Raw genomic sequence first — 11,839 nt, forward strand, 5'->3', positions numbered from 1 at the left:
AATCGTTGACAAACTCCCCTCCACCTTAACAGAGAAGGGAGGTTTTTTTTTTAAGTTTAAAAGACATGTTAAAGACAAAAGACAAACTAACTTAAAACTAATATTAAATGTGTTACAGCATGCCTTTGTATCGTTAGTGTTTTCTCTCACTCTCTCTCTTGCGTCCTGTAATTAACCATGCAAAGTAATCACTCCTCTTTGACTCTCAGCTCATCTTTCCAAAATACAATCATAGCACCAAGCACTAGTTGAATTGTAACATGCTTGCTCATTATCATCTCTCAGCCGTTCATTTTGATAAGTGTAAGTATCATCATGGCAACAGTGTTGTGGAACACTTGTTGCATTCCTATGGTGATGAATTTATTGTTCTGATTTCATGTTTTTTTTTGCCAAATGAGCATAAAATACAAGGAATGACTAATTTCACCACTTGTAATATAGCCAAAAGAAATACAAACATTACTCATGGGTGAATAGAGTACAAATGTGTGTGTACAGATATGGGAGATGAGGTAATCTCTGGGCTTTCTTGCTGAAGGAATCACCGAGCTCTTCTCTTCTCCCTTTTACTTCCTTTTCCTTGTACCATTATCTCCTTCGACCTTAAACTTCTGCACTCTCATCTTCTGGTAATAGTATTTATTGTAGTAGTATTGTTATCTAAGGTTTCCTTTACAGTTTAGCTTGATTGTGATTCCTCTTTTTGTAAATAATTTTGGCTAGAAGCTACTGCTAAATGAATAAACGTGAAAATAAGGATCCAATTTCTGTATCCGTGTCTGTATCGTGTGACCAGGAAAAAAACTGTAATAAATTGTTTTTTGCCTTACTTGGCAGTCGGCAAACTCTCTCCTCTCCCACACAAACACAAGTGTTTCCAAGTGCACACACACACACACACACATGCACGCACACACAAAGAGAGAGATGGAGAGGGAGAGAGTCATGATGAGACACAAACACAAGCTGCACACACACAGGATGAAATGAAGCACATGACATAAACATGCACACGCTGTCTCACACACAAACACACACACAGACACATACTGTAACACAGAAAGCTGTCAAAACACAATGGCACATGACACACTCTCTCTCTCTCTCTCTCATACACACACACACACACACACACTGCACTCCTACAAACTTGGACAAAATGTACACTCTAATATACATTCAAGGTCATCGAGCTTGGAATGAGAGTATTTTGATCTATATAACTAATATTTTGACAACAGAAATGACTGTGTGTGTGAGCTGTGATCTCCATCTAAGATTCTAGAACACACTCCACTCCGCCCTAAAGATCTCTGGTCTCCACGTGGCTCTGACAGGCTGAACTAACCTGCTGTGCGCCTCATAAAAGGGATTATGACATCATAAAGGCACTGCTTAGCAACAGAGCAGGGATGCGTTAACTGGTGGCAGAACACCCCTCCAGTGTCATCTGATGTTGGACTCTTGTCCTCCCATATGGCATGTCAGACACAGCAAACCATGATGTAGCACTAGGACATTTGTGTTGCTCAAACCAGATGCATATTACTGTAAGACATCCTGAGATTCGCCCTAAAAATAGAAGTGAAGTGTAAAAATACGCCTTGGTTGGACAGAATATGGTACTGATCGGAACTTCCACGTAGATTCTAATGAAATTCTATCTCTAACAAAAGAGGGACGTCAGACAGTTCTGGTGTAAATTGGCCTTTAAAGTTGATGTGTAGAAATCTAGACGCACCCTAGCGGCGGCAAATTAATTTGCTCAGCCTGTACGTCTAGTATCAAACCATAGGAATTTCTATTGGCTGACGCCGTGGACGTCATCCAATCACAGCGCTCTATTTTGTTAGAGAGTCTTATTGCGGGCTTAACAGGATAACGACAGTCCTGCGACGGTGAACAACAAGGAAGGTGGCTATGGCGAACGAAGAGCGGTTGTTTGAATCGGCGTTGGCGTCAACTTTGGAGGAGTTGGACTTCTTTGAAAGTTGAGCAACACAATGCACTTAAGTCATTCCTTTCGAAGAAGGATGTATTTGCCGTTTTGCCGACCGGATACGGATATGGTCGTAGTGCTGGCCTATTGCATGCCTAGGCAGTTTGAAAGACAATTCTCCGCCCGCCCCTTGGATTAAGCGAGGTGAATGGTTCAATTCCAGACTATACATTTCAATGATATAGGATGGCCCGCCAGGCTACTTTAATGTGGGACCAGCTACAGCATAAATGGCATTTGGTCATTTGAACCTCAATCCAAAAGAGAACAGGACCTTGTTCATTTGAACCTTAAAGCCTCCAGAGTCCAGCAACAGTTGTCCACGGAGGATTGGAGAGCACCAGTGACACACACAGGGCATATGGATACCAGGAAACACACAGGGCACATTGATGCCAGGAAACAGCTGAAAAAGAAGGTACCTGCTACCTAAAGAAGAACATTACCTGCTGTCTCACAGAACTCTCATGAGCTCCTCGTCCCCAACTCCTTGTGCCGTTGTGCAGGCCATGCTGGTTTCTCTCTCGGCCCACAGGAATCAGTTGACCATGACACTTGGTGTGGAATGAAGAGACAGAAGGACAGCATAGCAGGCAGAAAAAAAACAAATTGTGACTATCATCAATGCCAACAGTTTAAATGATTACATTTCCAACATTTGGTTTTAACATTTCATCCACGCATCTAATAATCTGCAATGTGAAATGAGTGTGTGTGTGTGTGAGAGAGAGAGAGAGAGAGAGAGACACACAGTGTGTGAGTTTGATATGAGATGATCCTAGAGTTTTAATTAGTCTGAGTTTTCTTACTTTCTTGCCTACTAATGAAACATCCCAAACCATGATGGTACCCACCAAAAGACAGACCTATTTTGCAAAAATATAAACTAGTGCAATATTAACTTCTTAATCACTGTGATGCATTTGAAAAAAAAGGCGATTGACATGTAAAAAAAAGGCGATTGAGCCTCTTTCCCTTCAGGGACTGTATTGAGGTCAGTGCTACAGCAAGAATGACCTAGACAACCTAATGCACCCATTGGTATCGCTCTCAACATGCTAGCAAGAGAGGGCAAAGCAACACAATCTAATTGTAAAGTCCATAACTGTAATTGAAATGTAATCCAAATGTAGCCAACATTTTGGCAAGGAAAAATCTGCTAAAGTCATTTTCAAAAAGGTCTCTGAGCTTGCGTGCTCTCTCTCTCTCTCTCTCTGTTTCACACACACACTCTCTCTCTCTCATGCACACACAGTCTCTCTCCCATGACTGCTGTTTGTTTTTCTCTCTCCCTCTGAGTCTTCTTTTTCATATTTGCATGGACTATTGTGTACTTACTTGCAATTCAGCTGTCACATTATTTATTAGTCTGGGGTTTGTTATTTCTTTTACTGCACAAGAAATGTCCCTTTCAAGCTAAAAATCAATGACATAAATTATTTTATTGGAAAGCTTTTGGCTTGTGTAGAAGTTTGAAAGAAGATTAAAATGAAAGGTTGCATGAGCGATGGTGGGGTAACGGCACTTCGGTTGACGTTCAAACAAAAAAGAGAGCTAGCTCACTACTCCCTCCCCCTCCCTCCCGAGCAATTGAAACTCTCCTGAACGCGCATCTTGTCGGTTATTGGAACATTTTATTTTGCCTTTGAGTGGTTGGCAACACTTGTTGGTAGCAATTGTTTTTGTGTACAGATCTCAAGAGTCTAGGCTGCCTACAGAGACACAGTCTTTTCATGGCCTGCTTATGGGGCGGGCAGCTAGCGGATCGTTAGGAAAGATTAGATGAATGTGATCATTTATGTTTGGGCTGATACAACCTTTAAACAATAGCATCAGAATTCGTTGTTTTTTTTTTACAATAATCCTAGGATATTACATTACAAGTTACATTATTAAAAGCTTCATTGATAGGAAGAAATGGATCATGATTAATCACAGAAAAATTATGCAATTAATCAAGTAATTGTTTTTAATCGTTTGACAGTTGACTGAAAATCATTTTCCTGTGTCACCAACTGCACCAGGTGTTCATTCCTATCCTGCTCTCTCTATGGGCAGGGGCAACCCAGTTTCCTGGTCTTGAGTCTAAGTGCGCCATCTACTGGACGGTCACATTCTGTACAGCGAGCTGCAAGTTCTGGCAGGTGGAAGCCAGTCAGTGCTTTGCATTGAATATCATCAGCTGGAGCCATCACAGCTGTCACCCAGTTACTGTATTTCCCCCAGATGGACACACTCAGGGATCTCATGTAAATGGCAGGTAAAGGGAAAAATCTAGTCTAACTAAAGCTAACAGTACAAAATAATATCTACACAAAATCTAATTACTATCATGAGCAAGATTCCAACTGCAAACATTGAACTCCTGCTCAAGACTGACTGCACAAACACACAAACTGACTCTCTCACTCTCTGTGTCTCCTGTATAGGCCTATTTACACCTATACACTCAAACCCTAGACACACCCACACACAGAGACCCACACAAGGACAGGCTTACCCACACGCACACACACACATGTACACACACAGGCACGCATGCACACACACACACACACACACACACAGACACACAAACACACATTCACAAGGCTGTTATTTAATGATCGTCAAACACCACACACCTCCTAAGTAAAGGAAAATCACTTGCTTTAATGTCTACTGAAGCAAACTGTTCTCTCTGTGTGTAGGTGTGTGCGTTTGTGTGTGTGTGTGTGTGTGTGGGGGGGGGGGGGTTGCAAGGGGTGGGTGTTAACACAGGACAGAAAGACAGATACAGAAAAAGAGAGAGACACACACACAGATATGTAGATCAACTGGTCAGATATAAAAGATGATAGACAAAAAACGTGCACACACACACACAGAGACACACACACACACACACACACACACACACACACACACACACACACACACAGAGACACACACACACACACACACTCGTAGACAGAAGGCAGCCAGAGGTGGGTTTCTAAGGGAGCATCTGGCCTGAGGCAGGTTTATGAAGCAGATGAATTCAGGCATTAAATGGCTAAACGATGGTGTTGCATGGTTGCCAAGTCACCAGGATGCCTCTGCCGTGCCATCACTCCTGACAACGCGGCCCATGGACAACCTCTCTCTCTCTCTGACTCTATACATTTCTTTTCCTCTCTCTCTCTCTCTCTTTGAGTCTTTAAATATCTCTCTCTTTCGGAGTACATCTCCTTTCCTCTCTCTCTGTTTCAATTCAAACAAAAAAGCAAAGAAAATAAAAATCATTTTAGATAGAACAAAAAACCCCCATTAGATCTTGCCTTCTTTCTACGTCTGGCCATAATGTTTCATCCACATCACATGTAATGTTGTCTAGTGCTTATAGTGGGCACCATGGAATCACTTGGTCCTCATCTTCCTCCTCCTCCACTTCTTCAGCTCATCATCATCTTCCTCCTCCTCCACTTCTTCACCCCCTCTTTCTTCTCCTCTACTTCTTCACCTCCTCCTCATCATCCTCCTCCTCCTCATCCTACTCCTCCACTTCTTCAGCTCCTCCTCCACTTCTTCACCCCCTCTTTCTTCTCCTCTACTTCTTCACCTCCTCATCCTCCTCATCCTACTCCTCCACTTCTTCAGCTCCTCCTCCACTTCTTCACCCCCTCTTTCTTCTCCTCTACTTCTTCACCTCCTCATCATCATCTTCCTCCTTCTCCACTTCTTCAACTCCTCCTCCTCCACTTCTTCACCTCCTCCTCATCTTCCTTCTCCTCCTCCACGTCTTCAGCTCCTCCTCCTCATCTTCCTACTCCACTTCTTCACCCCCTCTTTCTTCTCCTCTACTTCTTCACCTCCTCATCCTCCTCATCCTACTCCTCCACTTCTTCAGCTCCTCCTCCACTTCTTCACCCCCTCTTTCTTCTCCTCTACTTCTTCACCTCCTCATCATCATCTTCCTCCTTCTCCACTTCTTCAACTCCTCCTCCTCCACTTCTTCACCTCCTCCTCATCTTCCTTCTCCTCCTCCACGTCTTCAGCTCCTCCTCCTCATCTTCCTACTCCTCTACTTCTTCACCTCCTGGTCCTGTTCTTCCTCCACTTCTTCTCCTCCTTCTCCTCTAATTCCCACCCTTCTTACTCTCTGTTCAATATTTACAGTGCTCAAGCACATCTAATTGCTGAGTGAACTCATTATCTAAAAGTATTTTAACATGTGTCAAAGTGGGAACATAAATGGCAAAATAGTGTAAATAGTGAACATCAATGTGTGCAGCTTTGCAAAAAAGTGTGCTACATTTTTTTGATTCGATTTTGAATTCATTAGACATTGTAAATATGTAAGGTAGCCAGTTGGTACGTAACTGTGCATTGTAAAGCTCCCTTCCGACGCCTCAACAGGCATGCTAGTGAGAGAGCTGGCACCCAGGGGCTTTAGGTCAATTGCTAGCACGCTCAACTCCCTTTTCCGAGGTGCTGCACATTGCGGGTTCGAGTTCGGACGATTGCATGGCTGAGCCTGACTAGCCTGAGCCTGAGATTAAATAATTGAAGCTGATGCAATGAACAGTATACAGTAAACCATGTGGAGTAGACTTATATGTATTCAGACGCTATATGCACATTTACACATAGCCATCTCTTTCTCTCTCTCTCTCTCACATACACACCTCTCTCTCTCTCTTCTCTCATTAATTCTACTTAACTTTACTCAACTCCACTCTACTCTACTTAACTTGAATTCCACCCTAAAGTTGGGGTGGGGTGGGGTGGGGGTAGAGGTGGAGAGAGAGTGTGAGGGTGGGAGAGAGGGAAAGAGACAGAGAGAGGGAGAGAGACAAAGAGAGAGGGAGAGAGAAGGATGCTGTTATATGACAGGAAATGAACTGAACAAAGAAGTTAATGTTTGAAACAGGGAGGGTGGAGAAAAGAGAGGGAGAGAGAGAGGGAGGGAAAGAGAGAAAGGGATAGAGAGGAGGAGGAGAGAGACTGAGAGTCAGAGAGATGCAAAAAACAGTGAGGCAAAAGTGAGGCTATGACAAAGAGCAACCTATAGACCTATAAAGAGATCTCTATAGAGACCTATAGAAGACCTATAAACCTATAGAAAACATTTATAAAACTTATGGAGAGACATAATTGCCTTGTGCTCTAAAAGCCTAATGAATGGTGATCTTATTTTTTGTTAATGCGTAATCAACTAATTCAACTCAAAAACCTTTCTTCCAATACCTTTGGATTAATGGAAGCTATATGTCAAGGAAGAAGGATTATTCTGTAAGCGGTTCTTGACAAAAGGTTCTGGAACATGTTTGGAGACGTTTTGGATTAAAATAAGGATTTAGAGGTAAGTATTGTGATTGCTTTGTAACTCTTTCTCTCTCACACACACTCTCTCTCACACACACACACTAACGCAAGCACACACACACTCACGCAAGCACATACACACACACAAGCAAGCACATACACAGGTTGGGTTTCTGGTACATATATTTGTAATGTGTATATTAGGTGTCTAATAGAGAAATGCAAAATTACTGGAAAATGTTGTCTGTCATCATTTTATTGCTTATACTTAAAGCTTATACACATTATTATGTGTATTTGTGTGTGCTTGTGTGTATGTGTGTGTCTGTGTGTGTGAGAGAGAGACAGAGAGAAAGAAAGAGAGAGAGAGTGCGGTGTGCCGAGTCATTTTGAGGGACCCCAATTTATTCTTATGACAGGCGTCTTATAACTTTAAATGGGCTAGAGGACTATTTTAGGATGCATCAATGCCACAGCTTGTTAACTAAATACAGTTTTAGGTAGACAGAGATTATCAACTTAAAAAAAAAAAGTCTTTAGTAGGCTAAATCTTAATTTGATTTCATGATTTGAAGCTGAGATCCTTCTCACTACTCCTTCTGAGCAAGCTGGCCTTCTCTCTTTGACTACTAGTTTATTCCTATTTGTTAGGATATGTTGGAATTGCTAGATTTAGCAACTTTTTCACCTACCTGCTCTAACAACAAAACAATTCTAGCAAATAATATGTGGAGTGAGTACTGTGCCAACTTTGGGAGCACCCTCTCCCTTGTCAAGCAACAGAATAAAATCACCTTTCCCCAATAACTTCATAACTTGCCTTCTTTTCTCCTGAACACTCCATTTACACTCCATGAAATGAACATGGTAAAAAACAGGGCATATGAAAATGAACATCTACAGTATAATGTTCATGACATTCATTATAATCAGTAACCATAAGTCGGTATGCTAGTGTGGCCTTTTGGTTTGACCTGTGGTGTGCCAAAAGGTTAAAGCAACACCAAAGAACTTTTCCTCTGTCGCACACACTAGTATTTGTTTATCCAGCACTGGCTTTGGAAATAACTATGTCCACAGACAAGGTAGAATATGTTGCATGATTTTATGAAAGTAAGATGTATTGCGACATCAGATGCAAGTCACATTTGTAGTTTCTTATGTGTCATTCTATCGAACTACAGATCCGCTACCCGATCTGGCAAACTTACATAGTGTGGTTATAGCCGATAGAGGGCTGCGAAGCGAATGCAGAAGTGCCGTTCACCCTGTTACGAGTTGATGAACCACTGAAATGATTTTGGAAACATTATTATAAGGTAGAAAAAACTCTTTGGTGTTGCTTTAAAAAGCTCTGATGTAGACAGCAGGGTGCGCATTTGGTGTGGAGTATGTGTGTGTGTGTATGTGTGTGTGTGTGTTGGTCTCTCTCTATGTGTCTGTCTCTCTCACTTTCCGTCTGTGTCTCTGTCTGTGTGTGTGTATGTGTGTTTTTGTGTGTGTATGTGTGTGTGTGCTGGTCTGTCTCTCCCTCTCTCTTTCTTTGTCTGTCTATCTCACTCTCTCACTCCCTCTTCCCCTCTCTGTGTCTGTCGTTCCCACGGGCTCTAGTCACTCAGCTGTGTAATGTTCGTTGGTTCCTGTCTCTGCATAATTTCCAGTGCTAATTTAAACTTCTAATCAGAGGCACACACACACACATACACACACACAAACAACACATGCATGCATTCAGGCACAAACACACACACACACACACACACACACATATATATATATATATATATATAGCACATGCACACACACTTGCACGCACATTAAAGATCAGATTTCAAAGTTGCATGAGAAAAGAATATTTTACGGCAGGTTCCTGCTCAACACACACTTAGCTTCCCTCTCTCACAAACACACACAATCAGCCTCAGTAGACACACATGCACACACACAAGCAGCACACACACTCTGAACTGTCTCATTCATCAGTGAGACCCCAGAGCCTTTAGGGAGTCATTATACTGCCTGAGAACATTTCTAACATTTCACTCAGTTTCACATCTAAACATATACACATTGCTAGGCACAGAAGAGTAATGCCATACCCCCCCGCCCAACACACACACACACACACACACACCATCACCACCATAAACTAAATAATCAAAGAAAGTGTATGGAAAACCTGTGCCTAAACTAAACTATTTTGTTTGATAATAGACTCTGATAAATACTTGATCCAGTAATATTTTAGAAATGCATGATTACATATTCGATTCAGTAATATTTTAGGAATGCATGATTACATAGTTTAATAATATTTTAGAATCATAATAATATCTGATCTGATCAGTAAGGGTACGTTCAGACTAAGCGTCTTTTTTGCACCTGCCCACGTCAGTTTTACATTATAATCGTATGGAGTAGACCCTGTTTAAAAAAAAACGTTGGCTTCTTTTAAAACGCGACCACAACCGTCTTTTTCTGCAGCTCAGAAGTTGAGAAATATTCAACTTCTAGCGGAAAAACGCCATACGTCATGCTGTCTTTTTTACAGCTGACCAATCACAAGCGGATTACCGAGACCTGTGGTTTCCCATGACAACAAGTAAAATATGGAGAAGGTGACCGGTTGAGAGACTCGTTTTAGTGTCTGAGCAGGGAATTGTTTGACATGATTTCACAACTTTACCATAACATACCAAAAGCAATAGCCAACCCCAATTTTTTCTTCTGTGATATTTTGTATCCACACGTAACGTTAGTCACTTTGCCTATCGCAAAAAAAAAGCTTCCGGCTGCTTTTTGGAACAAGAACGCTGGCAGATTTTTTTTCAAACTGAAAAAGCGGTCTGCGTAACTTCTTTTGTCAGAAAAAGACGCTAAGTCTGAACGTAACCTAATGGTTTAGAAAGGCACATATCTGACATAGGCAATATCTGACCTTCATAAATGTTTTAGAAAGGCACACTGATCTTCAGAAATGTGTACAAAGACAGCAGGCCCTTAAAGACCCAAGGTGGCATGATTCCAGCACACTGACCTTTCACCTCTAGACTCTGGTTGTGGATCAGAAGGCATATGGCAAAAGCATCAGACATCAAAACAGAACTCTACTCACAGCCTCACACACACACTCTCTCTCTCTCTCGCTCTCACACACACACACACACTAACTCTCTCTCACACACACAGACACTCACTCTGAAAACAGATCGTAACTCTACCCAGAGATGTCAATCTGGTATTTACACTCTGTGTGATGTTATATTTGTGTTATATCAAAACAAGAATGAGTTGACAGTTTGTCGTTCCCACGGTCACCGTGGCCTCTGAGGACATAAACACACTCCGTTGTGCTGAGAGAGAGCAGAGAACACTGTCGTGACCAGTTGTTGCTCAACAGGACAACACTGGAGTGTTTCCTGAAATGATTTTTCAACTAAATAGGAACGTCACCTATTACCGCCCGTCCCTTATTTCCACCCTCTTACGTGTATGTGTCACTTAATATTCATTTCTATACAAACCAAGATAGTGAATTCCTAAAAAAAAACAAGCACCCCCACCATAAGTGTATCTAAATTAGCTATGTACCAAAAATGACATTTTACCGTGACTCGCAGAGCTGTAAACAGTGTTGTAAGGCTGCGTGTACAAATCCACTTGGAGCTCCAGTGGAATTTTGATTTGCAACAAGAATTCATGGTCTAACTGGTGATGTGCCATGTGGGCATGTTCAGAGCGCCCTGTTTGTGGGCCTGTTCAGAGCGCCCTGTTTGTGGGCATGTTCAGAGCGCCCTGTTTGTGGGCCTGTTCAGAGCGCCCTGTTTGTGGGCATGTTCCTTACCCAATGGACTTGCTTTGACATTTTGGTAACAGGTCCCAAGCTTGTGGGATAAAAGCACTTTTGCACTTTCCTTCTTCAGTCGTGAGCAGAGACTTGGTCCAGATAGGTCAAGTGTGATGTGTGTGTTTAGAGATGTGTTGGTGTGTGTGTGGAGATGTGTGTTGGTGTGTGTGTAGAGATGTGTGTTGGTGTGTGTAGAGATGTGTGTGTTGGTGTGTGAAGGTGTGTCTCTGATGCGTGCCCCTTTTGAAACAGGTGGAGGAGAGGATGGAGGTGTGTGTGTGTGATGTGTGTGTGTTAGGGTGTGTGCAGGAGTGTGTGTGTGGTGGTGTGTGTGTGGGTGGAAGTGTGTGTTGGTGTATATGTGTTGGTGTGTGTGTGGTGTGTGTTGTGTGTGTTGATGTGTGTGTGGTATGTGTGAGTTGGTGTGTGTGTGGTATGTGTGTGTAAGTGTGTGTTGGTGCGTGTGTGGAAGTGTGTGTTGGTGTGTGTGTGGTGTGTTGCAGGCTTGTGCAATATTCCAGAATTGAATTGAAACTGACTCTTAAATTCCAATTAAATTCTTGAATTTCACTTGCATTTCAATTGAGGTAGCAAACAGGAAGCAGAATTGCAATTAAAATTGTGCACAACCCTGGTGTATTGGTGTGTGTGTAGAAGTGTGTGTTGGTGTCTGTGGTGTGTATGTGGAAGTATGTGTTGGTGTG

The 11,839-nt window shown here is 42.2% G+C and overlaps 1 long non-coding RNA gene across 1 annotated transcript; it reads right to left on the reverse strand.

Moving 5' to 3' along the window:
- Window positions 1-4,877: 4,877 nt before the first annotated feature.
- LOC121709448 lies at window positions 4,878-6,661 on the reverse strand. The gene is made up of 3 exons (XR_006031957.1): window positions 6,647-6,661; window positions 5,374-5,383; window positions 4,878-5,132 (listed from the first exon to the last, which is right to left on the reverse strand). It is a non-coding gene; the product is annotated as an uncharacterized LOC121709448 (long non-coding RNA).
- Window positions 6,662-11,839: the final 5,178 nt, after the last annotated feature.

The sequence above is a fragment of the Alosa sapidissima genome, chromosome 5, assembly GCF_018492685.1.
Source record: "Alosa sapidissima isolate fAloSap1 chromosome 5, fAloSap1.pri, whole genome shotgun sequence".
Taxonomy (NCBI): Eukaryota; Metazoa; Chordata; class Actinopteri; order Clupeiformes; family Clupeidae; genus Alosa; species Alosa sapidissima.